The sequence below is a fragment of the Akebia trifoliata genome, chromosome 14, assembly GCF_017979445.1.
Source record: "Akebia trifoliata isolate Shusen 1 chromosome 14, ASM1797944v1, whole genome shotgun sequence".
Lineage (NCBI taxonomy): Eukaryota > Viridiplantae > Streptophyta > Magnoliopsida > Ranunculales > Lardizabalaceae > Akebia > Akebia trifoliata.
Window position 1 is genome coordinate 5,958,983 of NC_141388.1, and position 26,296 is coordinate 5,985,278.

The 26,296-nt window shown below is 34.0% G+C and overlaps 1 pseudogene across 1 annotated transcript; it reads right to left on the reverse strand.

Moving 5' to 3' along the window:
- Positions 1 to 6,480: 6,480 nt before the first annotated feature.
- Positions 6,481 to 17,247, reverse strand: LOC147385814 (BEL1-like homeodomain protein 3; annotated as a pseudogene). Its single transcript, XR_015171799.1, has 5 exons — positions 17,120 to 17,247; positions 14,819 to 16,558; positions 7,968 to 8,374; positions 7,820 to 7,880; positions 6,481 to 7,415 (listed from the first exon to the last, which is right to left on the reverse strand). The product of XR_015171799.1 is annotated as a BEL1-like homeodomain protein 3 (transcript).
- Between the last annotated feature and the right edge of the window lie 9,049 nt (positions 17,248 to 26,296).

Below are 26,296 nucleotides of genomic sequence, written 5' to 3' on the forward strand. Positions count from 1 at the left end.
TCATATGCAATCACAGACGATTTAGAGTGTGAAACACTTTCCTTACCAGCTTAGTAAGATTTGAAGCCTTACCAAGGGTTGTTTTGCTTAAATGAATTACCACATTAGCAATCCAACACCACATCTGTCTAAATTTCACCAAACTTCCACCTTACTCCAAAATTTAAAATTAGAATTAGACAGTGAAAATTAACCCTTTTTTTTTTTTTTTTGAATTTTTTTTTCAAAGTTTATAAAATTTTGTCCACTACAATCTTAAAGAATCAGTTCATGTTTTTTAATGTCACAAGGTGGGCCTACCCTTAGTACACTATATGAAAACTGAAATTTTTGACAGGCCAAAGCACACAAATTATAGAAACCAAATTTCGATGACCTATAGCCGTTGAAATTTTTTATGTTCCTTAATTTGATGGCTTAGGTAGAGCCATCAAATTTCTCCCATCCTTCATTAATTTGATGATTTCAATCCGATGAAAAAAATAATTGACAATCAAAATTTTGACACCTTGGTCCATCAAATTTATAAAAGTCGACGGCCCTTGGACTGTCAAATATAGGGTTTTTTTTTCACATTGTGCTAAGGGTGAAATCCTTGCTTAGTAAGGTTAGTCGAACTCGATTAGATTTAGGATGCTGTTAGTAAAAGTTGGTGGGACACTAGAAGCAACTATAACTTACATGAGTTTTGATGTGGTGTATCACCATTGTTATCTATTTACATATTATTGGGTTCATGACGACTCTATTATCCAAAATTGATCTAATTCAAATTTTCTATTATAGAGAAATTGATCCTAGAACAATAAATAAACACAACATGAAAGAAGCCTATATTTGACAACTCAAAGTAATCGAATTTCATAAAATCGACTGATCAAGATGTAAAAATTTTCTTTGTCGAATTTTTTTTTTTTTTTTGTTTTAATAAACCGAAACCATCAAATTAATAGAGGATGGGAGAAATTTGATGGTTCTAAGCTGTCGAATTGAGGAACATCAAAATTTTCAACAGCCATGGGCCTGGCAAATTTTCTTATCAAAATTTTCAATTTTCACATGATGAAATAATATAAGATGCCATCACGAATAAAACACAAATATTTTTATGTGGTTCCCTGAAGATTAAATTATGATTTTCTTCAACGAATGGTCCACCCACAACAAAACAATGTTTTTATAAGCATGTAAGTGCTATACCTTGACTTAGTGTAAATTAAATTTTAATATAAAATAACTATTTATGCGAAGGAAATTGTTGAATTATTTATTGAAAATTTATAAGCAATTTTTTGTCATATATTTTTGAAAAACTAATATTTAATAAATAAAAACTTAAAATATAATTATGCGAATTTGAAATTTAGGAGTATGTCATGATTATCCTAATTTTTATTTTGTTTAACATTAGTGACATATGTCTTCCATTGAGGCTTGCGCCTCGAGACATTAGTCAGTCGAGCTCCTTGCCTCACGTCTCGATGTCTGTAAACATCAGTATGAAACAATAATCCTATACTATAGAATTTCTCAAAAGCTTCTAATACATTTGTTTAAATATATTTTATTTTTAACAGATTTTTGTAATTTTTATTTATAAAAAAAAAATTTATTTAACAATGACGTATCAAGGGTGGTGTGTGAAATTTTGAAAACTAGAATGACCAAGTTGGTCTAGGGAATATATAACGTATCAAACGGGGCAGGTGGTGGGTGTAGAATTTGTGTACAAAAAAAATGGATCTGGACCCAAATAATTGGTTGGAGGACGCTTTGTCAAATCATTAACACCTGACCACGTTGACTATAAGATATTTGATTGCAAGTCGTGCAACAAAAACGTTGGGTTGAAATCTGGGTTTCGAATCGTTTACATTCAGGCCTACGCTTTGACCCATGGACCCATGGGCATAGAACGTTTCTTAATTGAGAAAACTAATTAATGAATAACCCTACAGTAGGGACGCTTTTCTAATCGGATCCTAGACTTTTGGAGTGCTATCTTAACAACCCAATTAGTAGTCTTTCTTTCTTAATACTTTCTCATCCCTATAAAACGTCAAACCGACGTTAGGACTCACAAGCCTAAGTACTTCTGAAGTCAAACCGACATTAGGACTCACAAGCTTAAGTACTTCTCATCCCTCCATCAGGATTCATTAAAAGTAAAGGACCATGTGGATATAGGAGCTAGAAGTACTTAGAACATAAGTATTTTTTGAAGTACTGTCCGAAGTAGTTCTGACAGAGTTTTGTGTTTAGATGCAGGTTCTGAGAAGTATTTTTAAAAGTACTTCTAACAAAATTTTATGTTTGAAAACTATTCTAGATTCTGTTAAAATGACTAGAATACCCTTATTAATAATAATTATTGTTTTTAACATTATACCTAAACAATTTATGCTAAAAAAAAAGTAACAGTTACTGTTTTTATTCAATAAAAACATTATAACATCATTTTAATGTTAAAATATACTTCTTTTTAAAAATTTAAAAAAAAAATCAATAAAACCTCCTCCTAACTATTGAACATATGAAAAATAAAACATGTATAAAAGCATGACAACTATCATATAATAAAACATGTCTCATCATATATAAAAAATTTATAAAGAAAAAATCTACATATATAACTGATCATTGCCTATTATATGTCATGGTCAATCATTATATACAATTACTTAATAAAAAACATTACAATTATCAAAGACAACAAAACTAATATCATTATACATTATAATATATTACAGCATATTAATGCATATAAGACTTAGTCTCGTACCCAAAGATTAAATTATTATTTTTTTCGAATTAAAATCTCGTTCTCTTGAGAAATTCATTTCGAATAAACTTTCATCCTAACTTGTCTAAAGTTGGCTCATTCCTACGACTTTGCGCAATTGTTTCGACACATACTTTAACAAAGGTCTTATGTAAATACGAGATTCAATTTGCTTTACCCTTGTCATTTTATTTTGCAACTTGTTTGTCTTTATTCATATTTGTTGGTTCAGAAGACATCTTGAAATGAAAAATAAATAAATAAATAACAAAAATATGAAATAAAAATCATTATAAATAAATAAATAACATAACCTCGTAGAAGTAAGTATTGGGTCATATTGAAGCACTATTAATATCCAATGTACCCAATGCATGGATTTAGAAATCAAGAAAAATTATTAATTTTGACACAATGAATTAACAATAAAATTATTTCGATGGCCATGCCTAAACCCATCACATGATAAGGCTTGAATAAATATATCATTGTTGTAGAGGTATTTGCATAAAATAAAATAGACAATCGAGAATCATCGACACAGAATGACTTAATGGTCAAATGGAAGTACAAAGTTGTAACAACATAACGTTTGAGTAGAGTGCCTCATCTATGAGATATCAACTATCAGAAACAACGTCAATTGATTTAAGATGATCAATTGCCACACAAACTTTACTCAAAGCACGCAAAGATTAAAATAAAAATTTAATAAACATGTGTGTATTATAAAGTTTGGTCTATATTTGTACTCTCCACTTGTGGGATTCATGTAAATACCATATTAAACTATGTCTTACCATAAAGTGAATTGTTCATTTCTTGGAGATCATCCTGACCAAATGCAATCCATTTTAGCATTTCTAATTTCATTAGAAAATCTTATTTAAATTATCTGAAAATTTGGAATATTTATTCTTGATGGTTATAATGTTTTGAATTTTGTTGACAATGATATGATATCATGTCACATCACAATTCATATGTTGTTGGATCTTCCAACATACTTATGGGCCTCAAAAACAGGAGTACAAAATTTGATTTTATATATAAAGGAAGTAAAGTGTCAGCCTATAAGGTGGCAAAGTCCACGAGTGATTATACCTCAAACATGGGTTCAAAACCTTGGCCTCAATCTATAGAATGCATTTCATTGTTATTGGCAAAGAGGACGCAAAGGCGTAGATGTGATAAACCAAAAATACAACAAAATTTCAAATTTATCATTCATTCAAGAATAAATTTCAATTTAATGAGTAACAAAAAGTCATATGCATCAGCACTTTTATGATCTAATGTGAATTAAGCTTCTTATTTCAGACCTGAAATCTTCCAAGAATCATATTTCAACCTAACCCACAGATCAAACAATCACTAATACCTACTGGTGAATTAAAAGCAAATAATGATCAATTGCGAAATTTACAACTGAAATCTGAAAAATCATAAACTCAAATAAAGAAGTAAAGAAGAAAACACAATAAAACTAAAAAAGAGCGAAAACAAAACATAGTTTTCTGCGTTATGTATGCGATTAAACAAACCCTAGAGAACTATCATCAAACAACAAGAACAAACGAATTCTTAAATCAATAACAAGAACAAACCCCTTCACCCTCAAAACACAGTTAAATCAAACAAAATCAAAATCAAAATTCATAAATTCCTAATTTTTTGTCGATCAAGTAAACAAATTACATTTGCACAGGCTAAGATGAAAGAGTGATAGTTATTGAAATCGGGAAATTGACTTTAGTGCTGAAGTTGTTGCCAAATCTAAGGTTTATCTGAATTGGGAGAAATCTGTTGTTCAAGAAGATGGTTTTAGTTAGGGTTTTGCTGCTACTGATCAAAGAGGTTGTTGATGCTGATGAGGCATGATGACAACGAGGAGCTGTTGCGGTTGATCGAAGAGGTCAAAACCTTAAGAGGGTGTTTTTTGTTTTCGTTTAGGAACAAGTCATGGACAGTGGTTGGAATTTAAAATTGGGCAAGGATATTTTCATCATATGAACCGCAGTTTTGACAGGATTTAGTGCTCCCCGCAAACACACTTATGAAAAGTAGTTGCGACAGTACTTCGTGAAAAAACACTAAAACGACTTCAAATTGAGAAATACTTCTCTCCGAGAGTCATTTATACAAACACTCTTAGGGTATGTTTGATTGCATGGAAAGTCACTTTCCATGGAATTTGAAATCCATGGAAAATAGGTAGGATTGGAAAATCAAATTCCATTGTTTGATTTCACTTGGATAAAATCATGGAAAAATATGAGAAAAAAGAAGAAGAGGAGAAAAAGGAAGAAGAAGATGACGAGGAAGAGGGAGGGGGGAGGATGTGGTGACGACAAAGGTGGCGGAGGCGACGGCCACGGTGGAGGCGATGACGAAGGTAAGTGAGGAAGATGGGGGGAGAACATGGTGGTGGTGGTGGCGGAAGAGGTAAGGGATGTAGAAGAAGGAGAAGAAGAAGAGAGAGAGAGAAGGTGGTCGGAGACGAAGCCAACGGTGATGGTAACGACAGCGTCGGCGATGGTAACGAAGGCGATGACGACGACGACGACGACGAGGTTAGTGTAATGGTGGTGGTGGTAGTGGTAGTGGTGGTGGTAGGGAAGAATTGAGGATGTAAAATATGGGTAGATTTCACTTCCCACCCATATGGGTGGAAAAGTAAATTCATGATTTAGTGGACTTTTTGAATTGGGTGGAAAATGAATTTTCATTTTCATGTGCAATCAAACACTTGAAAAATGTCATTTTCCATGAAAATTGATTTTTCACTTAATTTTCCATGTGCAATCAAACATACCCTTAAAGTATTTCTGACTCCCTGCAAGAATCAAAAGTACTTAGAAAAATTAATCCACAAGCATGCTAAATTTTTCTTCTTAATTTAAATTTTTTTTTCTTGGACGCCTCGAACACTTAGGCTTTCTATCAAATGTAGGATTACGAAAGATCAGGAAGTATTTTGACCCCACGTTTATTGAATATTGGAGATAACCTTCTTATGGCAACATGTGTCTTGATTTCAGTCTTTTCTCATAGACTTGTAAAAACTGGCTTAAAACCCTTTGATTTTTCTTTTCAAAACAAGGCACCTTCAACCCTTGGATAAAATGATGATGATGATGATAGTGACGATGATGAGAAATAATATATAAATAAATAAAGCATCTTTCTCAGTTGGGAAAAAATGGGTTGGATTGACCTGAAATCCAAGTGATCCGCACTTGAATTTAGTGAGTTTGGATCCTTAAGAGTAGATCCAAATAAAAAACGGATTGAATATATGATTTAATGAGCCTAGTTCCAATATTAATCAACCCGACGAAACAGACTGACTCAATCTAGAAATGTTTCTAACGTGAAATGCAATTCAAACCAACTGACCCAATTGACTAGATAAATTCATATAGACTCAATATCCAATATGGTGTCGTATTCCTATAAAATAAGATAGGTGTCTACGTAGCATGTTTTAATTGGAGTTTAAAACACTTCGGACTCCTAATCAGGCCGTTCATGCAGCCCAATATGTTTATTTTCTAATCAAATTATGCCACAGGCACCAATCCGTTTTATAGGAATGGAACAATACCTGGGATCTCGACTCATATATATATGGTCTACGACGGATCTGAATTGGATCCGGAACCCAAAAAAAATCCCGGATCTTAATATGCATATCATCGGATCCAACCTGGCTTTTAGTAATTATCAAACAATCCGTAAGTGGGATAATGCACGCTTGTGCGTTGATTCCCCATCAAAATGTCACCCCTGCCAATAAAGTGCTTCTATGAATCCCCACCTTCGTAAGCAATACATATCCTAAACAAATTAACTAGAATTTCAAATCTTCAAACCATATTTTACATCACCAACCTTTTCCCCTCCAAATGTACCATTCACCTTCATATGACCAAATCACCAATTCTATATCATCCATCATGCATCATGATGGCTTCATCTCTCTCATGCAACTCATGCTTCATAATTTAATCTGCCCAACTAATCCAACGGAGGAAGACAAAGATACCCTTTTCCCATCACCTTATCCTGGATCTCAGGCTTCTTTCTCTCATCAACTCATTCTATTAAAACCAAAATCAACCCACAAAATCATGAACCATCTGACCTCCAAATTGTCTCCTTAGCTGAGTATGTTCCTGCTGTTGTTGTTGCTGCTGCTGCTGCAGGTGTGCACCCTCAGCGCTCTGTCTGAGTCCTAATGTAAGCGACACAGCTCCCATTCCCGCCATCTCCAGCCCGCTTTGGTGGTATGGTACAAAACCCATCAAGCTTCCATCCATGCCTGTTGGAATCTGACACTCCATCCTTGACCGCTTCTGAGACCACTGTTCCGAACTCTCTCCAACTTCAGTAGCACTCGGAGAAGGCTCCACCATCGAGTACTCCAGTTGTTTTAGGGACATTGCGTCAATCATGGGCTTGTTGATGATCGGTCACCTGTCTGCCCATCACCACTGTCCGTGTCAGTCTTGGTATTGCTCCTGCCTGAATTCACATCCATTTCTGTACCCCCTTTAGTTTCGAGAGTGTGCATTTCCTCAACCATGGGCTTCCATACTCGCACTCGGGCGTTGATGAACCAGTTCGATACCTGCATTAAGCAAATCAATAACTGTTAAGAGTGAACAAGATCTTTATGCAGGTGTATTATACATGGTCTGCTGATCCAGTCCAAGTTCCATTTAAATTGATGAGAGGTGCAAGGCTTGTGGATACTGGAAATCAATGGGTCGCATACTGAAGCTCGCAACAATGACCAAGGAATCATCCAATGTGATCACTTGTGCAAAGGTATTTTCTTCAAGGCACCCTTTTCCCCACACAATGATATGGTAGATTCATTGCTAAGGTCGAGGAACCATATATTCAAAGTCATCCCATCAACATCAATTTAAAACGTGATACATATATAAAGGAAACCAAGCCAGTCCTGGAAATTCTCGGAAATCACTATTCCCCCAAGTATTTTAGCACTGAAAAAAGTATGGTACCTACCTGGTTTCGAGATAGACCTGTTTGAGTCGCTAGCATATGCTTATCTGTGTCAGTTGGATACCTGAAAAATGAAACAGCAAAGAATCATATAAATCAAACACCCCCATTATATATATATATATAGAGAGAGAGAGAGAGAGAGACTCACGGGTGAAGAAAGTGCTCAAACAACCAGGCTCTAAGAACAGAAACTGCACGTTCGGGTAGGCCTCTCTGGGGTCTCCAGACATGTTGTTGGGGTTGAAGGAAGCCTAGGCCATCACCACCAGCCTTCTGGTTACGAAGGCTCTGATTAATGAACCTTAACCTCGGGACATTCATCTCACCTTTACTATTACTTGTACCCGTGGTCGGGGATGACAAATCCTCTCCCAATGCCTTGCTTGCGTGCCTGATCTGGTCCGAGATAGTATTTTTCAGGCATCGGAAATGCCTTGAGATGGTCTTGAACGCTAATGCAGTGTAAGGAGTAGCAGCACTGAGACCTGCTACAGTTTCAAAGGAGAACACTACCATTTGCATTTGTTGGTGGTAATGCTTGTACCTTCTGCAAACCTTTAGAGAGCACAGCAAGGGTGGCAGTCACCAAAACAGATTCGGAACCATGAAATTAAATTGAGATGCTACTATGATCCTCTATCTAGCAAAACATGAAATGCACAATGCACGGATAAAAAGTTGAAGCTTCGAGCGATACTCTGCAGTTTATGACGAAGCAATCGAGGAAATTTCTAATCTAATAGCACATATTACTGATAATAGAGTTTAGAATGGCCTTCATTAACAACAATATAAACATTCTAACACGGAAAAAAGAACAATACATTAAACATTGTGACCATATATAGAGGGGATACCTGTGAATTCAATTTGGACTAGTGTGAAAATTACTTCAGCTGTAGTGCTGGTTCAGCACTGAATTAAAGTTAGATAAGACCGCTTGTGGTGTCATGGGCCAGGCCACTTGATAATTGTAACAGTAATTTGGCAACACTACATCAGCAGAGGATGACAACCACTTGGAGTTTGGATTTTGGATTTTGGCCAGGAAAAGTAACAAAAAAGTGGTGGTGGATATCCTATTATCCAAAAATTCATTCCCCTTAGGTGATCCAATTTACTTATGGATAAGTTTTTCTATGTTTTATACAAAAATAATTCAAAAAGGTGCAAGATTCCTTCTTTTTGTGGAAATGTCTAAATGATTCTAAAGGAGGAATTAACAATACCATTTTTCAGTAACTTGAAAACTAGCTATTGCTCAATGTTCCATAATTTATTCCTTAGATCATTCATTCCCCAAATAATAAACACCCAGCTTGTTTGCTTCACTGAACAATAAGAAAAGTTATAAACATCATTCACGCACACAATGTCATCAAAACCTCAAGGCTTGAATGATCTCCTGGCAGATGACAAACCACTCAAATTCCCTAAGGATCATACTGAGGAATAACCTCGTTCTATTAGTTGAAAGAGTTATCTTACAGAAAACCTTGAAGTTGTGGTAATGATTATACGATGAAAAGGTTCTGACTCATTTGCTATACAGACTGAAAAGAAAGCAGTGCTATCCTACAGTCATGCAACACCCAATTATTCGCCTCCGGGCATAATTTTAACTCCTTCATTCCTAGTTTATGGTAGATGCCTTAATCAGTCCCACATTCACATTACTTTTACTGCACAACTCCAACATTAGCTTCTTGTGTTTAATTTGCCTAGGATTCTCAATGTTCACGGTTATACACTGATTTTTCTTAAATATTTTACCCAAATTGTTCGATAAACATTTAAGCTACATATTCATGTGTTAACACACCCATTATTAATACTTCAGAAAAGCCAAAGACCAAAAATTTTGACAAATCTTGTTCTAGGACTTTCCATGTTTCTTGTGAAACCAAATTATAAATAAAAAAAAAAAAAAAGGTCATAACGACGACTATAAATGAGACTACCAATAAAAATGTACCTCAAGACTTCATCTTCTTAGCTATATTATTCAACTTCATCCCACGATGAGGATGCAAGGATAAAAATACCGCCTTTAAAGCACTACATTTGGTTCAATAAAAAAATAAATTTCTGAAATAGACATGAAAAAAATCTCAATAATCCAAGGTAAATCTTTCGCATGATAGTGATGCAAAGTCAAGTCCTGTTCCTCCATATGCCTCAAATTGTTTACAATCAAATAAATAGGTATTAGATGCAAAGCTAAAACAATCAGACTTCCAACCCCAGGAGGTTTTTTCTTTCCCTATTTGGTGGCAATGTAGAACCAAGCACTGAAACTTGAATCCATTTTACAACCAAATAAATAAGCATTAGATGCAACGCTAAAACAATCAGACTTCTGACCCTAGGAGATTTTTTTTTCCCAATTTGGTGGCAGTGTAGAATCAAGCAATGAAACTTAAATCCCTTTTATCCCCAGCTAGAGATTCAACTATAACAAGGATTTCAAGACCTACCTACTTTTTATAAACAAACAAAACATATCATCTGTAGATAGTTTACATCTAAAACTCAGTAAAAGTTTGTGAGGTCAACAATGAAAAAATTACAACTATTAATCATTGGAAGCTTGTGACAATAGATCCTAAAGATGTTGACTGATTGGACACCACCACAAATTTAGTGTGGAGATGGAATCATTAGTTAGCATTACTTTTCAGAACTTTAAATGAGGTCCACTAAAGTGGCACACTGTGGCAAACATTGACAATGATCCAAGAATAACATTATCACGAGTATAGGATCCATATTGAATTCCATTATTGCCTTCAGGGCTTTTCTCATATATATATATATAAAAGGTTGCAAAAATAAAAAATAGGGTCAATGATCTACACAAGCATTGTCATGACATGAAGCAAGAAACAAGAGTACTTGGAACAGACTCAGCCCACGCACAAGTATTGATACAAACAATAGTAACAGGTAGGTAGCCTCATTACTTCCATAGTCATAGGAATCAAATCTCTCTATAAATCTGTAGCCAATTCATCTCTTAGACAATGGTAGCACCAAAATCTTTGAACCCAAAAAGTTTGGACTTGAACCCACTCAAACATCAAGCAACCCAATCCTATACTTGAATGCTACAATTTATCTGTATATACAATTACACCTCACTACGTGAAAACTGGAAAAGTCGACAGAAAAAATTGACGGGCCAAGGCCTACAAATTTTAGAAACTGAATTTTGACGGTCTAGGACCGTCGAAAGTCTAGATATTTCCAGATTTGACAGCTTAGAGCTGTCGAATTTCTCTCATCCTCGACCCATCAAAAAAAAAAATTGACAATGAAAAATTCAACGCCAATTCAACCCCTTTGTCCATCGAATTTTATGAAATTTGACAGCCCAAGGCCGTCAAATTTGGGCTTTTTTCACACTATACCTTGAACTACATGCCCTCTAGGATTAGTTTCTCCTTATAAACTTTCATAAAAGGATTCTTACCTTTTATTTGATATATTTTCTGCAAATACCCACTTACAATTTCAGTAATTTTTGGCTTTCATTTGCGAGATCATATATAGATTAAACAGCAGATGCAGACCTAAATATCAGAAAAAATATTTAGACCGACTTTCAAAAAATAAGAATTATCTTTTAAGAAAATCATATTTTGACAACCTTTTTCCTCCCTACTAACAAACCATTCACAAAAAAAAAAAAAAATACCCAAAAAAAAAAAAAAGGCATGAATTTAGATTGAAATGTATTCTAACAACTATGTATTTTAATAAAAGAATCTAAAACTTGTGATTCTACACGACTTCTTTGCTTTGTGGGGACATCAAAGCTTGAAGGGTTGATTTTTATGTTTATAAAATTTTCTGTTTTAGACTACCAGTTTTATGTTTTTTGGGCTTATTTTCATGTTTTATTAGCCCATAGTCTTAGTATAATGTTTAGGGGTAACTTGGTAACTTTTGGATTTTTTTTTTTTTTTTTTTAATTTAAGTTTATATGGGTTGGAAATTTACAATAAATTTAATTAGAAAATTAGAGTTTTAGTAGTTTCTCTATTAAGTATTTTAATTTTCGTAGGAATCTTAGAGATTTTCTTTATTTATAGATTGTATTAGGGCTTATTGACAGAGGATGAATAGAATAAAAAGAAATTGAGAAAATTTCTGTTTTTTATGATTTAGATGTTGGAGCATTCAACATAGTTATGCCATGGAAATCATAGGGGTGATTCCAAGATAAATATATCATTTTTTTTTTTAAATCTTTTTCTTATCCTCTATCTTCTTCTTCAATCCATCTTTTCTACAATTTTTTTATTTATTTGTGAGAGATAAAGAAACCATCAAGAACCCTCTAATCCTTTTTTTTTTTTTTTTTTAAAGATATATACTCTATTTTCTTGATTTTTTTTTCAAGAAATCTTTAATTTCTTTATTCTTTATTCTTGAATTCTTAAATCTTGATTTCTCGAAACCGCTTTTCCTCAACCCTTAAACTTTCCACATTCTCTTCACCTTTAATCCTTACCCTACAAACCTTAAACCATATTTTCAAAATTAAACATCACAACCAACCCCTTAAAGTTGATCCTAAAGTTCTAAGGAAACCCTATTATAGTCAAATCCTTAGCCCAATCCCAACTCAAATTTCCCTAAGGGTTACTTTTTTAATTACTCAATTTTATGGGGATACTTTTCACTCAATTTTGTCATCTTTTCCTTGGGGTCAATTGTCTTTTTTACAAACTAAAATTTATACCAAACTTGTATTAGAGTTTCTCTGAGTTTTTTTTTTTCTTTTTCATTTTTCTTAGAGAACATGAAATTGTGAAAATGAAGCATCTCATCATAACCCCATGGACGGATGTGAGTTTTGTCCAATATTTAATTTTGATTTACGTTTTTATTTTGATTGTTAACTGTTTTTCTTGCATACAATTTGCTAGAGTAGACATGTTATCTAAAGCAAGATTTGGCTCACTGCACCTGATAGAAATTATTGGAATAGAATGCTCACAAAGAAAAATAATACCCGGAAATCATAAACAAACACACAATAGGCAATCCTGACCGTGTATATACGAAATCCAAATAATAGAATTTTATCTAAAAGAGACATATTATATATAAACCTTATAATTTCATACCTACATGGTGGCAATTACCTGTTTCTTTACGGATCACATTTTAAAGAGAGAGAGAGAGAACCAACCATATAAGAACATTATTTTACGTTGTTTACCATTAAGGACATCTAACAAACCGACCAAGAATTTCCACTAATAAATTTTAGTAAATTCAAGGACTACCAATTTCAATGGCCTCCAAAGCTCCTTCACTAAACAATATTTTCCCAATTTGATTAATCACCAGGTCCCCATAGTCTTTTTTGAAAGCCTTAGAGCTCGAAACGCCTTCCAAAAAAATTTCAGACCTTAATTGATTGTCAACAAAACAATTAGATTTTTTTAATTACAAGAGAAACCCTCAATAGCAAAAGTCAACCAATACAATAATTACCTAACCTCTATCTTAACTAATAGATACTTAAGATCTCTCCCTAATTACTTGATGTGCATAGGATTCATTATAATTTTGAGGCCTCTAAAATGCCATGAGGATGCCTTTGCCTCTTTCCCTCCACGAGAGACAGAAGTCCAAAATGAATAGTAATAAGGAATCAAGATTTGATGTGTCCTTTTGGTCATCCATTTCTAATGAAATGTCCAAATTATCATTGTTTGTGGAGCCTGATGGTACTGGTCAACAACGAGTGCTATTTTTTTCTCTCTAGGGTATCTATTTGCTCTTTTCAATGAAAGGGGGTAATTGTAACAGCTAGTTTTCTCTGCATAGTGGAATCGGTGTAATCCATGGAAGTACCTGAATCTCGATGAAACCACGTAAAATATGGGTGATTGCATGTTGCTTTTTTTCTTCTCGTTCTCCGTTGCTTCTTATTTTCAGAACACAAACTCGAGACAAAATCAACTACCCCAACCCATTCTAGGTTTGCAATTACACTCATTTTCGCTTAGTTTAACTTTATGGTTTATACAAACCCCACTTTTCTTTCTCTTAATTATTAATAAAATTTAAAATTCAATTGTAGACAAATGTTGACCAAAAATTGGTTCACAATCAAGATATTGTTATATTATATTGGCCAGTCTACAATCTACATAAGCTTTGTTTGTTTAACTTAATCCAAGGCTGTAAATTTCAAGTGGAAAAATTGGAGGTGTTTAAGCACCTAAATGTGTCCACAATGCCTTGCCATTTGGATAAAACTATTAACTATCACATAATAAGTTTCTAATGACAAACAAATTCCACAAAAGTAAACCAAATGACATTTTCAAAGAGGAAATTAACATGACAGCCAAAGATGAAATTAACCATAAGACAACGCAAATTAAAGACTCTTTCTCAAGAGGCTTGAATTAACTTAACATATAATTAAAAATAAAGTATAAATGTCCACATTATACTGATATAAAGTTCATTCACATTAAGTCATGTCTATACGTTATGCACTTGGTTATTTGTTTCACCATCAATATTCTTGGTCTTCTTTGACAAATACATGTAGGTAAAACGTTCAGGTATGTTGCATCTTTCATAATTGACTTTTCAAACAGTTCATTGCAGAAATTTTAAATAATATATCAAAAGTTTCAATTAAACTCAATAGATTTAATCATGGCACTTTCCTCTTATATCTGTCGAAAGACAAGCACAAATGTTCACAGCCTACTTTACACCAGGAAAAGAAACTCTGGTTTCTATTCTCAAAATGTAATGTAATTCTAGAAAGTGGGATGAGGCAAGTGTCCTATGTTGGATAAAACAAAATATAAAGGTGACAATTCTTAGCTGAGAGGAGCAATAACATCAAGAAATTTTACCACTCTATTACACATAAATGGAGTAAATAAATAAGGGAAATAACTAAACATCAATATAAGAAAGAAAAAAAAAAGTATTAATACGAAAATGACTGGTACTAACCTCCTCCTGCATATATAAGAGTTTCGCCGCCTTCTTTTGTTGAAACTCGGGGTGATAAGATTGACAAGTTTCACTTGCTACTCCAATTTCACCACCAGCTTCGTTAGAACTGTAAAATGAAGAAGATGACATACCCGAGTTCCCTCCTGTCCTGCCATCCTCAATTTCAGCTTTCATGGAATCAGACAACACGCTTACATCTCTAGAACCCCACTCAGACATTTCACACGTTTTGACAAGTTTTGGGCCAGCGACACTACAAAATTCATCCAGAAGCTGCTGGGCAGGTTTCAAGAACTTGGAGTTCTTCAAAATTGTTGCATACCCAGTGAAGGGTCCAAGAGGGACGGTACTCCTACAAGCATACGTAGGTGAGTTAACAATACCTTGAACAGAATTTTCATATCCTTTGTTAAAAGGAGATGATTTTGAAAATAAATAATCAGAGGTATTAGTCTTCAAATCTCGAGAAGAACTGCAAATGCCAGTCCTAGATTGCAAATTTTCTGGCTCGAATCTGTCTGTGAACTGGGATAAATGTAATTCAGAAGGTGCATGTGAAGAGAGTGATAGAGATAGGCCCCTTGCAGTACAATCACCCGCAACAGTCTCCAAGGTTCGTCCACCCTTATTCATCACAAAATCCAATTCATTATTCCAATGATGAGTACCTTCCATTGCTTTGGGCACCCAAGCAATAGCATTATCAAGCCTCGAAGGCAATTCATTCCCACCTTCTACCCATGACACATGGCCAGTTTCCCTAATGTTTTCAAAACCTTGGCTACCCATGGTGGAAGAAGTCACAACTTCTTGAAGGGTATTTTGGTAAAATGGAGTACAGAAGTTCAATTCACCATACTGCTTTTGACCAGCTTGACTTGAAATCACACTGACTGGGTTAGTAAATGAAGATTGTACATGTTGGTACCCATTGCAACCAGGTTTCAGATACTGTGAAGAAGCAGACAGACTGGCTTCCTTCACATTACCAGGTAAACTTCCCCAACAAAGAATGGACTTTGACTGCCAGCATTACCACCTGATCCATTGGCATAATTCACAATCCAATCACAGCTTGGCTGTGCTCCAATGCCTTTCCAATAACAAGGGTTTTGTGGATCAGTAACTTTGGCTGGAGTGAAGTTAGATAAAACTGTGTGTGAAGAATGAGCAAATGTCGTGTCCCTGGGACCTTCAGGCCTACTAGATTGGCCAGCATCGGATTCTTGATGCAACATGGAATCTTTATGAGCTAATAAAACATGGTTGTTCATCGAAAAATTAAGCATTTCTGAGGAAAACATTGTTGGGTCACAAAGTAAATCACAGTTCCTATCACTACGTACTTGAATTAGAACTTCACTGGGTAACTCTACTAATTGGTTAGGGAAATCTTGGAGGGTTGGTGCTGCACTTTGTGGAGTTCTAAGTTTATCACGTCGTCTTTGCTGCGCTATGTGGGTTTCAGGTCTAAAGCTACTTATTCCCAAAGGCGAATTCTCAAAGCTTGTCGTTGTTGGGTTCATACATCCCAACTCAAATCTCTCACACATGGGTTCTTCCAATACTCAATTAACTTTTCCAGATTCACCAGCTTCAAATGTATAAGGGCCAATGCTCTCATAGAAGGAACAACTAGATCAGCCAATTCAAATATCCAAATCCATTAAGTTTATAAAGATAACAAGAATTCTAATAAAAGGCCCATCTCACTCAAAATCATCTCATCAATTTCTCCTGCAAACACATTCAGTTTTGCAAGATTTATAACATTATTTAGAAGAAATTTTCAAAATAAAACAAAAAACTTTATTGAGAAGACTAATATATAAAGTTAGATAAATATCAAAGTCTACATCTAATCAAACTATCTTATCAATGTGAATACTTGTTACAAAGAAATTAAATCATGCATAATATTATTCCACTTCATCAACAACTTAGATTGAGAGTACGAGAGAGAGAGAGAGAGGTCTTTTACCATCCATCGCTTACAAGTTTGAACTTCCAGAGATCACATGGGATTGTGAAATCTCTCTCTCTCTCTCTCTCTCTCTCTCTCTCTCTCTCTCTCTCTCATCGCTTAGTATGAAATCTAGGCTTTCTATTTATGCGTTTCCGACCACCCACCTCACCGTCATAAACAGTCTACGAAACTTTCCACGATAATGCAATTTTTTTCTATGGGTAAACTTTTAACTTGAGAAAACTCAAATTTCACAAAAAAGCGAAATTAATGAAGATAATAATAATAACAAATGATAAGAGATAACGGAGAAGGAATCCTTCAACAAGCACCTCGTTAACTATCGGACGGAACCCTAACAGTTCAGACTAGATAACGGCGTTAACATTCCGTTAGTCGCTTTAACTGAAGAACTCGAAGATCTCAAGCTCCAGCTCTCGTGAATCTCAATCTGCAACTACTGGATCCACTCGCAAAGGTTAAGCGTTGAAATTAAGTTCTGAAGTTAAAAGTTGAGAGTTTCTGCAACTGAACTCGTGCGCTAGATCGAGAAACTGAATCTTTAATTCTACAAGTTCTATAGCTAATCTTCACTAACAATCAGAAATTACTCAAGGTCTTTAATCTAGAAAACAAAATCTACCTTTCATGAACTAAAATAACAAAATCCGAAACTTTTGATTAAAAAAAAAAAATCACAAATTTTATTACCTCTCAACAAATCTTCTTCCACTATAGTTACTTCTGCGTCAAAATTCCACTGAAATCGAAATTCAAACTTTCGCAAGAGAACACCACCATAAATCCTGCGATATTCAACTAGAATTCCAACAGATCTGTCGAGATTTCGGAACCAACGAGAGCTTCGAAAGAGCTCGAAAACAATAATGGCGAATCGACAAACAGAATTAGAAGAAAAAACTAACGTCGCCGTTAGTTTTAACGTCAGAAAATTCGTGTCTCGTGAAAGTTGAAACTTCAAGTAACAAGTCTCCCTCAACCCCTACAGAAATTTCGCTCCCTTTCTCCGCGTTATAAAGGTGATGACATTAAATTAGAGCACTTTAAAAAGCAAGAACAGTTATTACTAAAATACACATAATTAAAACCTAAATTACGAAATGCCCATTCAGGTTTAAAAGGTTCGCGAGGGAAGTACCGCTGCACAAATGACTGACCTACGTGGTCAAAACAAAGAATCCCACTTTGAAATGACAATAATATCCTCTCAAATATTCTAAATTAACGAAACTACCATTATTTAAGTACGAGAATCATGCCATGCGGGATAAATAGGAAGAGGGGTCAGAAAATCGTACGTGTCAGCTCTTGATTGGATATGATTCGACATCTTGTCCTTATACTGAGTGTGGACCAGTTGATGACGTCATAGGTCTTTTGTACTATTTGGCTGGTCTATCTATATAGGCCCCCCGCTTTGTGTGCACACCGCCAGATCTTTTGCTTGAAGAGAAGAATGGTTTTTTTACCGATTACCGATAAAAAAGCCGGTCAAAAACTGTACGATCAAGTATGTTGTTCTCCTTTTCTTTTCTCAGCTCTCACTCTCTGTTACAAATAATGATAATAAGTGAAAATTTCGAGGAGATACAAAATTTGCTTTAGTTTTTGTTTGTTAATTCTTGTATGGGATTCGGGGGTTTGCAGGGATTATTTAAGACCATTCGATTTTCAACAGATGATGTCAGCTTTTTGATAACTATTTCACTAAACGACAACAAATGGAGCATTGTTACTCAGTAGATCACGTTGGGAAGTAGTATAGATTAGATAGAGATGCCTATGCTTTTGCATTATATAAGAAAGTGAGATATCAAGCGTAGTAGTAGTGTAGGCGGACAATGTAGATGACACAAAGGAAACAGAGATTCTACATGGGAGTAAGATAATTGATTCCCGCGTGTATTTTTTATTTTTTTATTTATATATGGTGTGTATGCCACTCTTGTGCGACGCGTGCATAAAAGATAAAAGATCATTCGACATCTTCTATCTTTATCTTCCTTGTTTGACCTCAGCTACATGTATTATATATGGAAAGCGTTCAGCATTAGTCAAAAAAATCTCACATTTCATCTTAAGAAACTCAATCATTAGATTGAATTCAATCCAATAGTCATAGATGCTCTTAGTCACAAATCATGTGTAACTTAAAATCCTTAAATTATTACAACGATGTCAAAAAAATAAAAAAAACATCGTTATCCCCATTTTCTTTAAATTTTTACAACTCTCTCTCAAAATCCTTATTCTTCATTTTCTCCTCTCTCTCTCTCACTCTCACTCTCGAATTTCTCTTAAGAAATTCTCTCTCCTTTCTCTCTCGCTGTCGAATTTCTCTTGAGAAGGAATCCTCTCTTCTCATTATTCTTCCTACATTGGAGCTAGTAATATTAGTGTTAGTGTTTTTTGTGGGAACACCTTTCTATAAGCACAAGATTTGTGCAGGGAGTCTCTTATCTAAGATGACAAAGGTACTTGTGACTGCCCTAAGGAAATGGAAACTTCCCCTCCCTAATGACCCCAAAGACCTTTATGAGTTGAGTTTGGATGAATATGCCAAAATTTAGCAAAAGCACAGGGTTCCTTCTTAATAGAAAACTGAGAGAAAAAGGAGAGAAGTTTTCTTAATGGAGAGAGATCGAGAGAGAGTTGCTACAAGAGAGAGAGGGTCGAAACACAAACAGGGAGCAGGGAGGTCTTTACAATTTTTTTAAAAATATAAGTGAACACATTATTTTTAATTTAAAATCATCTCATCCATTGGATTGTGTCCAATCAAATGGCTCCCTTTTGTAGGCCTTAAAAAGAGCCAAACATTTTTCAAAAGAGGGATTAAAGTTTTGGAATGGGCTGATTTTTTGTGAGGATAATCTCTATGGTGAGGAGATCATCATCATCAAAAATAAACTCGTTCCAAAACTTATAACTCTAGTTTACAAGTTGAAGAATCGTTAACCGTCCAAGTTTTGCAAATCACTTTTGATGGGGGTTAGAAGTTACGGAATGGCCTGATTTTTTGTGAGGATAAACTCCTCATCATAGAGATCATCCTCGCAAAAAATCATCCCATTCTAAAACTTCTAACTCATACATTGAAAAAATATTTGGCACAATGTTCGGCTCCCTTTAGGGACTCCGAATGCCGCCCTATATATACATATATAATTATTTATAAATTATAAAAATACATTAATTTACCTAATTTATAAAAATACAATAAGAAGGCAAATAAGTATATGACCAACAGTAGGAGAAGGTAAATAAGTCTAGAAATATATTTAGCAATCAATTATGGACTAGAGTATATTAGAATCAAATACTGACCAATCAATTTCAAAAGCTATGGAAGAGGCCTAAATGAGAAAGAATGATTGAACTAACCCTAAACAAGAAATTCTCATCCAATCACCACTCAATAACATGAGAAAATTAAGTTGAAATGTCAAAAATAAAACGAAAGACAATGCTAGATGCAATTGATGGGGAATGATATTCCATAAAAAACAATTGTAATTTTTTTGTACTATCCAATTTATGTTTGTACCCTCTAATAACATAAAGATATATTGTTTCCTTCATTATACGAATCACACATGACTTCATTAAACAATATTATTGTTATTCATGAAAGGTCGAGGCATTTCACGAATAGTTGACAAATTGAAGAAATGATGAATGAATAAAAAATTGTTCAATTATACCTTCAATTCAATATGTAAAATATTACCAAGGTCTATACATCAAAGCTAATTTGTCAATATCAAATAAATGAAGCACACTGGCCTCAACCTTTGGTTGAGCTGCTTCATGAAACAAGCAGTTGAGATGCTACAGATTCCCAAGAAAAGTGTATCCCTTAAGAACTTGCTAATTAATCTATGTTTAAATTTTCTACTGAGCTCAACTGACAGTTTGATGGAAAGCCTCGTTGGGTTGAGGTTAAAAAGTCTTATATGATTGCTCAAACATTTTTAATGAATGAAAAATAAAGTCACTCATCTTCTTTGTTTCTTTTCTCGCTATTCACAACACCACTAAAATTCTTAGAAATACTCAACATTGTTCATTGATGCTTGTTTCGATTCATCATTCATTAATAACATTTTCATCTAGTAGTCTAATGGTCGAGGTGTTAATACTGATGTGTAAATGTCTTGTATTTTGTTGTGCTATGCAAAGATGCGGGGGAGGAGCCCTTGACCAAAAAAATTTAATGGGTGTGAAAAGGGTAGTCGTGTAATCATTTATTAAGGGTTTTCCATTGTGGGGGGGTTTACATGTTGTGGTAACTCCTGATTTTATAAATAGAGATCTTTAAATCTATAAAACTGATGAGAAAATAGTGATCGTTCTTAGTTTGATCCATGGACATAGGCATAATTCCGAATCACGTAAATCTTTGTGTTTTGTAAGATTGTGTTATTTTTGCTATTTCATTTTTTTCATAAATATACGAGAAATCACTTTTCTCTTTTTTCTTGTCTTGCCTCTTTCTCTATCCCTCGACAAGATAATAATTGGTGACAAACAATAACAATCCAGCAAAGTACTATGTATATTTCAAAACAAAAAATAAAAATTGCTTATACAGTTGCCTTAAATGGCATTAGTTGTTTGCCTATCAATCTTCCCGACTTGCTTGAAGTTACTATTTACTTGACAGGATATAATTATGAATAATGATTTTCTAACTAGAAAGTTTTCAACCCAGTCAATACTTGATTGACATGTTACGGGCATAGAACCATAGATTTATTTCCACGGGATACACAATTGTAAATCCCCATAAAAAATGTGCATTTGTATATCTCAAGGAAACAAATCTATAGTTTCATGTCCGTAACATGTCAACTGAGTATTAACCGAGTGAAGACTTTCTAGTTAGAATATCAGCACTCTATAATTATACATGTCATTATTTTTATGTTTCACATATCCTGTTGGCCTTGCCTAATATTGATCCATGTTACTTGTCAGGAGTCCTCTCTTTGTTAGGTTTTCCTACCATCCATGCACATGCAACCATCATCCCAATTCTCTAGACTGTTTGGGGAGTCCATGGAATTGATCCTAGGTTGCAAAAGACATTCTTGACATGACGAAATGATCTTAAGTCGACTCCTACATTACAGATTGTATAGATTTTCTTGCCTCAAATATAGTCAAATTTGAGTAAGTTGTAAGCTTATGACTCAATGTGACACGATTATTACTGAACTTTCAATATTTTATATGTCCAATTTGAGAATCATCTATAGATGGTTCATGATTCTCTTTTAATAAGATAAGGTCGTGTGCTCTTTGTTTGGCAAAAAAAAATCCAAATTTTTTGAAGTATTTTTTAATTGTGAAGTAAAGTCGTGCCTGAACTATTCCCATGTCCCATTTTGTCACTCCACCTTGTTTCATGTAATTTATCACTAAAGCTTTTAAAGTCAAACTTAACTATGTGTGCATTATATCTCTTAGTGCTTGATTATTGTACAAAAGTAAATTATGTTACCCATTCACCACAATCTGATAATAGAGGCCCTGGATTGAGGTTCTAGAAATTGATAAGGAACTAGTATGATAAGAGTTCAATCCAAAAAGCATATCAATCAAATTCCAATAATGTGAGAAAGGATATGCTTACATTGGATCCACTCCAAACATAGTCCAATTGTTATCCGAAATCTTATGGTATTTGGATCGAAAACTAGCCCAATTACTTGTTGGATCGGGCCAATTTTTTTTTTTTTTTAAGAGAGAGTGTGTGTGTGTTGTGTGAAAGAGCTGCTATTGGCAACCCAACTTTTACTTATTACATTACAATTAAAAATAAATAAATCAATACTAAGAATAAGTGAAAGTTGGGTGTCAATAGAAACTCTTTATCTTTTGTTTTGTTTATAGATCTATTTGTTAAATTTGGGTTTTTATATGAGACTAATCCTAATTGTTTGTAACGTTCAGGTAATAACCTTAACCAAACATTTGTTGCGTTTAAATGGTATGTTCTAATGTTAATGAGGGGGTGGAAAATAATTTAAGAAATTGAGATGTAATTAGTAAAATTTGGGGTGCCAATAGCAGTTCTATAAAAGAAGCAGTTCCTACATCGTCCAAACTTGGTCTGATTCTGAGTTGACTCGTTTTTCGGAATGATTTATTATCACACGACTCGTTTGTCATGCATTGGTTTGAGTTCAACTCGTCTATATAACTCATCCGAAACAACTGGGTCAAGTTGGTGGACATCAATTATAAATTATAATGGGGCCTTGTTAACGTGTGCCCTAAGGCCACACACTCAATTGCAATAAATACACCTTTAGAATAAGCATCTGAGTTAAAAAATAATATTTTAAAAGACACTTTCGGTACCAAATCCAATCGCTAAACTGTATTTATCGCACTTTAAGGGCACACGTTAACAATACCCTGTTATGATTAGTGATGAGACTTCACACCATGTTTCCCACTAAACTGTCAAATGGAGGGACAAAGAAGTACATTAAAAGCAAAATTATGGGTATTCGTGGAACTTAACTTATAAAATCGAAAAACTTAAAACCGTCGAGTCGAGTGAGTCGAGTGAGTGAGTTAGTGGAGGGTGGTAATTAGTAATTACGCCCTTCTCTCACAATTATCAAAACTGCAAAAAGAACAATCGCCATCTGACGCCACTTCTTATCTGCTTACGTCACCTTTCACGTCAACTACAGAAAACCTATATAATCCCTATAACTCCTATAACCACCCCCTATACACGCTCTGCCTTTCTTCTTAAATCAGACATAAATCACAAGAAAAAGAGGCCTACTCTTCTGAGAAATAACGGACGTACCCCTAGCGTTTTATTGAACCGAAATCTACCCTCCTCGAAAAACTGTTTATTTGAACACACCGAAAACGGCTGATTGCACCCGCATTCGTGACTTTTGTTACAAAAAAAAAATAAAAAATTATACACATCATCACGCACCGAGTAAAAAACTCAAAACTCACTTAGGCAACACTTCTGAAAATCGAAGTTTGGAGTCTGAAAATATTTGAAGTCTGAATTAGAAATCAGACTTCAAAATTTTCATCCAGCAACCTTTCATCGTTGATTCAAAATTTGAAATCTAAACGAAAATAAATAGAAATAAAATTTCTAAAATCTAAATTTTAAAGATGGACTACCTCCATTCAAACTTCAAAAGTGTTATCAAACACACACTCATCTTTCTTTCCTTCCTCCTTAAGATGGTTTTAGTACATTCAACGAAGACCGACTACAATCCTAATTATATATATTAAAAAATTGTAAGAGTGAGAAGATGAACCACAAGAACACTTATAAAAGGACAATGAAAGTATATATAACTTCATTCTCAATTGTAGAAGACATGAATCTTTTTTTTTTTTGGATACAGCTTTGTTGTTGTTGTTGTTATTGGTAGTGGTGTTATTGTTGTTGTCATTGTTGTTGGCATTGTAAAAAATTAAATTAAATAACTTGCTACACTTGAAAAAAATCAAGGCCTTTTTTTAAAAGAAATTAAAGATAAGGGTATTTTTGGTTATTTTATTATGTTTAATTAAATCACCCTTTTTGTTATTATTTTATGTTTTTAAGTGGGTCCAAAGTTTATTTGTCATTTTAGTTGAGGTTGGATCATAAGTCTCCATGACCCTTTATGTGCTGGCTGATGTAAAAGCATTTGTGAAATGGGACCTTAATGCCAAAGAATATCTAAGGTTCGGTCACAAGAATTAATAATATAGTAGTCACTGTAGTTCATCACATCTCACTTAATAAAAGTTTAACCTTTTTAATTATTTTGAGTGAATGTGGAAATAAGTAATATTTTATTAGTTACTATATATGATGAAACATCCCACGTTTGGAAATGGTCCACATGATGTATGATTTGGCTATCTAAGATTGCATTCCAAAAATGAATTGGAGAAGAAAGAAAGAAAGGAGCCACTCCAAGTCCCTTTCCTCTTTAGTTCTACAATTATGAAGTTACACTGTTAGATGTTTTAGTGTGGGACATTAGTGCAAGAGAAAGTGAGCAAATTAAACCCCTAGAGTTGATGGCCATGGGTTGAGGCCAAGATTTTCTTTGATTGTTTCCACATAAAAAATATTTGATGGTAGGGTTAACCTCCTCTGAAATGAAACATCAGTCATGTCTCTTTGACAAAAAGTGTTCATCCTTGACTCATTAAAATTACAATGATTTTAACAAGATATTTCAAAAAACAATAATTGTCTTCTTAACTTTAAATAAATAAAATAAAATAAAATCTTCCTCAGTGCGAATTTAACTCATTTCATCCATTTGGCTACTAAAGTTTCTTATGATCTGTATATCATATGTTTGTTACTCAGGATTTCAAGTGAAAAATGAGTTTTTCGTAACAATCCAAACAGTGTCATATTCCTATAATAACATACAGTGTCTACATGGCCTATGTGCAATGCAAAAAACTATTTTGTTAGGGACATAACGTGTTTTAAACACTAACAAAAACATACCACGTAAACACCATTCCTATTATGTAAGAAAGGAACACATTATTTGATCATGAATATTTTTGTTATGGCATCAAATTGTTAGTTTTGAGGTTGTTGTTGCATGACCGGTACCCTAATTTACTATTTTTATAGCCTAAAAGATAGAGTAACCCTAATTTACATTTAAATGTTTTTTTTTCCCTTTTTTCTAAATTGACAAATATCAATGTCAAACTTTAATTTTATTTTTCATTTGCTTTATCTTTTTTATTTTATCAGTTTCATTTGCTTTATCTTCTTAAGCCAACTTTAGGTTCTCCATATGTAAAACATTGAAATTGCAAAAGTAAGTCAAAAATAAATCAGCATTACCTATCCTAAGAAAATTGTAATCAATAGCATCCCCACAAAGAACAAAGAATCCTAGCTTCTTCTTTATGATTTTAAGAAAAAGGAGATGGAGTTCGTGCCTAAAAAGTATTTTAGGGACTCACTTTAGTACTTTTTCTTTTACCCATGCCATAATCTGAAGGTGTTTAAACTCGATTTAAAGTGAAAATCATGTGACGGTGCGATGACGAATGATGATGATGATTATGATGATGGAACATGGAGAAAAAGAAATAATGAACGAGTAGGATAGAGATTGGGGGGTAGCTTGATGTGAATGAAGAAGACGGTGATACAATTGAAATAAGGAAAAAGAGAGAAAAATAAAGGTTTAGATGAAAAAGGTGATCTTAAATCAAACAATGTAGCTTGATTTGATTTTAATTGTTTTTAGAAATAAAATTTCTATATAATAAAACATAGCAGTGGATCCCAATCTAACTATAGTTATGAGGTATAAAACGTCCCATCCAATTGGGTCTGGATCCTCTACAGCGCTTTTTTATATATATATAGTACTATTGAACAATATTGAAACCTCCACGTCAGTGAGATTTTAAAATCCCACAATTTGAAATTGGGAGTGCAATGACCATCCATTTTA